A 3,908-nucleotide genomic window follows, 5' to 3' on the forward strand; every position below is an offset into this window, starting at 1 on the left:
GGGCGCTTACCGACAGGGCTGGGGGGGCCGAGGCTGCCAGGGAGAAACAGCCACATGCCGGCAATCAGCCGGAACTGCTGGAGCCGGCCGGGGAAAGCCGCGGCCGGCCGGAGAACCGCCAAGGATTGATTGACTTCCGGGAGGGGCGGGTCCCAACTGCCGGGACACTTATAACCACAGGGCGAATGGTGGCTTGCGGCTGGGGGCGGGGTAACAGGGCGCAGGGCCAATGAGGAGCCCTGCGAGGGGGCAAGTCCCATGAGAGAGAGAGAGAGAGAGAGAGAGAGACAGACAGAAGTGCAAGTGCCTCTGTCTGTCTCTCTCTCTCTCTCTCTCTCTCTCATGGGACTTGCCGGAGGGCCGTGGGAGGGCCGCATTTATATAGAGCAGGGAGGGCTGCTCGAGGGCCGGATTAAACCGGGCCGCGGGCCGCAAATGGCCCGCGGGCCGGACTTTGGACATGTCTGCCTTAAGTGACTGATATTGATTAGATGTCTTGGATAATCTTTAATTTGTTATCTACATTTAATGACAGGAATAAATTCTTTAAATACATAATACTAATTGAGCCACAGACCTGTCTTTTCCTGAGCTTGCATAGCAATTGCACAAGAGTGCTGCACAATCTCAAGAAAAAAATGCTGCAATTGTAGAGGGATCCAGTATACGTTTCCCTGCATGCTCCAAAATCCCATTTTGTCTTGCATCTAAAATACTTCACAGGCCTAAATAAAAATAATCCAACATATGACTGTTGCAGCTTTATATATCTTAGGATCGACTGAAACAGACAATCTTTCTATATTCCCCCCCTCCCCCTGTGTATGTGGTATAGATAGATATGGCTTTCAGATCAGTATTAATTTCAGGCAATTGCAGTATTGGACAAATCCCTATAGTTTTAATATTAAATATTTAAGTAATAATACATACACTTTTTAACTAATAATAGATACACTTTTCAAAATCGCACATAGGAAACATTGCTAAGTAATTGAGGAACTTCTCATATATAAGTGACTGGAAAAAATGTTTTTACACAAAAAGAAATTCTCGTTATTCATATATAGCAAAATATAAAAAATGGGAAGAGGAAATGCAAGTGTTAGCTTGAAAACAGTCCTATCCAAGCAATTCCAGAAAACTGTTCTGTCCTGAGAACTTTTAGGAGGTTGGGCACCAGGCATTTCTGTCCTTCTGGGCTTCAGGAAAATGGTCTTTTTAAAATATTAAAATTACTTGGAAATTCTGTTCCACAAAAAAGACATATTTATGGTGCAAATATACTTTTCAACCTTTGAAGTCTTTCTTTCTTTAAGCTCAGCAAATAAAATTTTATTTGCAAATAGGTTATGATATTCCTCTTGTGAAAATTGAGCTTTGGATGAGACTTAAAGGAGGTGATAAGAAGGGGCCGCACCATTCATGACTTCAACTAAAGCGTGTATGAAATAATAAGAGGCAAAAAGGCCTTTTTACAGCTTTTCATACCAGTGCTTGCATATTGGGTAAATCAGTGATTCTGATTCACCAGTATTCATAGATGTGTGTTACTGCAAACATTTTAAACAGGCTTTATTGAACAATTAACTATGCATACACATATTTTTTTAATTGGAAGCATATGCATTCTGCCTCTGTTTCTGTTAGTGCTTTAAAAATAATGCAAAAGCAATGTCTTTGCCTGACTTTAATACTGTTTTCAACTTTGGGCTGCAGAAAACGTCAACACATCCCATCTTTTCAAAGTTTATAGCTAGTTTCCAATATAGGTAGTCCTTGAGTTACGAATGTAATGGAGCCTGCCCATTCCATTTGTAACTCGAAAACTTGTGGGAGTGAATCTCGTACCTCGAACGAAATCACTCTCTGCTCATTAAAACGCATGTAGCTCATTAAGTGAACATGAGGTATCTCAGGGTGGGGAAGGCCATGGAGGGCCTAGTGATGAACAGGCCTCCCCAGGCCTCCCCGACCCACTAAGATACCTCATGTTTCCCTCTCTCTTCATGCCGTGCCGGACTCACCTTGAAAAGATCATCTCCTCTCTGCTGCGGTTCCTAGTGCTGCCCGGAAATGGACCTCCGGGCGGCTTTGGAAGCATCTCCCGGCTTCACTTCCGGGCGGCAGCAGCCTGAAAAAGGCCTCCGACACTCAGATTGAGCTTCCAGAGGGCCGCGGAAGCATCCCCCGGCTTCAGTTCCATTCTCAGTTGCAGAAAACAGAGGCCTAAAGTAGCATGAGATCACGCGAGATCAGTAGCGTGAGATCTTGCGCTACTGATCTCACGTGATCTTGCGTTACTTTAGGCCTCCATTCTCTGCGAATGCACTGAAGGCCTGGAGCAGCTAAGAAAGCGAAGGATCTCGATCTTCGCAGGGTGAGTATTGAAGGCCTAATGCCTAGGGAGACCCAGGATGGGGGGTGGGGAAGGAGGGAATAACCAGGGTGAATGTGGCAGTGCCACTGCGGTTGCTCGTAAGGATGAACGACTGCAACATTCGTAATTTCGGGATTTGCTCATAAGCATTAGGGGGCACTTATCACGTAACTTTGAACGTTCACTAAGGGTTCACTCGGGGATTACCTTTATTATTCTCACTCATCATGCCACTGAACGAAGCCCTGATATTCAAGGAGTCATACAGAAAAATATATCATTTCTCTTGAGCCTCGCTGGGTCCTGTCACCCACTCACCCACCTTGCATTGGCTTTTTAGACAGGTGAACTACTTTTGAGTTTGTGTCACACTGACTGAAATACGCTCCCTACCACTTCTAAACTTTAAGGAACAACATTTAGCTTCTAACTCTCTTGTTTGTGCAGAATAGTTATGCTTCTATAGGTTTTACAGCTCAGAACTAACAAGACCTTGGGCAGTATCAAGAGCATACCTGAATCTAGTGGGGCCCCAGGAAGTTCTTGTCTTCTAGGTTGCTGATGACAGGGTCATGGGTTTATAGCGGGAGTGTCCAACCCTGGCAACTTTAAGACCTGTGGACTTCAACTCCCAAAATTCTCCGACCAGCTGGGGAATTCTGGGAGCTGAAGTCCACAGGTTTTAAAGTTGCTAAGGTTGGACATCCCTGTTCTATAGTCATGTAATTTCATAACAGAAATCTATAAGAGATTATGAGAAACTCAGGCAAAAACACTAGAGTACTACAGGGGAAATAAATGTATATGGTGGTACATAACAATTACTTGTTTCTCAAAGCATTATGCTTGAACACCTGCAGAGTTATTTTTAAAAACGCTTTATTCCATGCAATGCAAAGTATGGAAGAGATTAAATATACAGAGAACCTTTTGCTCTCATCTTCTAAGGAATCATATCAATGGCTTTTTTTTCAATGCCTTTTCTCAGAAACACATAAAAGTCATGGACTGGGAATAAGAGGCGTTATAGGACCAAATGGTGCCATTATCATGAGCAGGTGCTACAATATTGCTGTCAATGAACTGACCTTTAGATTTTAATTAGTTTTTCAAATGTAAGGAGAGGTTTATATCAACACAGTAAATACAGTGCTAATTTAGAAATAGCTCTGGAGGAAAAGCTGGATTGCAAACTAAGCTGCATCCCCAACTTGGGAAGGATTTGAATCAGAGAAAGTGGAATCTTACCTATAGATTTCATCCTCACAAAATTATCTGTGTTTATACCTTCAAAAAATAGACCATCTTTACAAAGCAATAATCAGCAGGCATATTTTCAGAGGGGAAAAGATTTTCTCTGGAAAGGATGAGGGATTATGTCTACGGAGATTCTCAGTTATCCAGGTCATAGTTATCCCAAAGGTGCTTTTTCATGAGGCAATGGGACTTTCTTGTTTTCCTTTGAAGACATTTTAACTTCTCATCCAAGAAGCTTCTTCAGTTCTGACTGGATGGTGGGGAATGGAAG

The sequence above is a fragment of the Protobothrops mucrosquamatus genome, unplaced genomic scaffold (assembly GCF_001527695.2).
Source record: "Protobothrops mucrosquamatus isolate PMUCROS unplaced genomic scaffold, P.Mucros_1.0 scaffold1255, whole genome shotgun sequence".
Lineage (NCBI taxonomy): Eukaryota > Metazoa > Chordata > Lepidosauria > Squamata > Viperidae > Protobothrops > Protobothrops mucrosquamatus.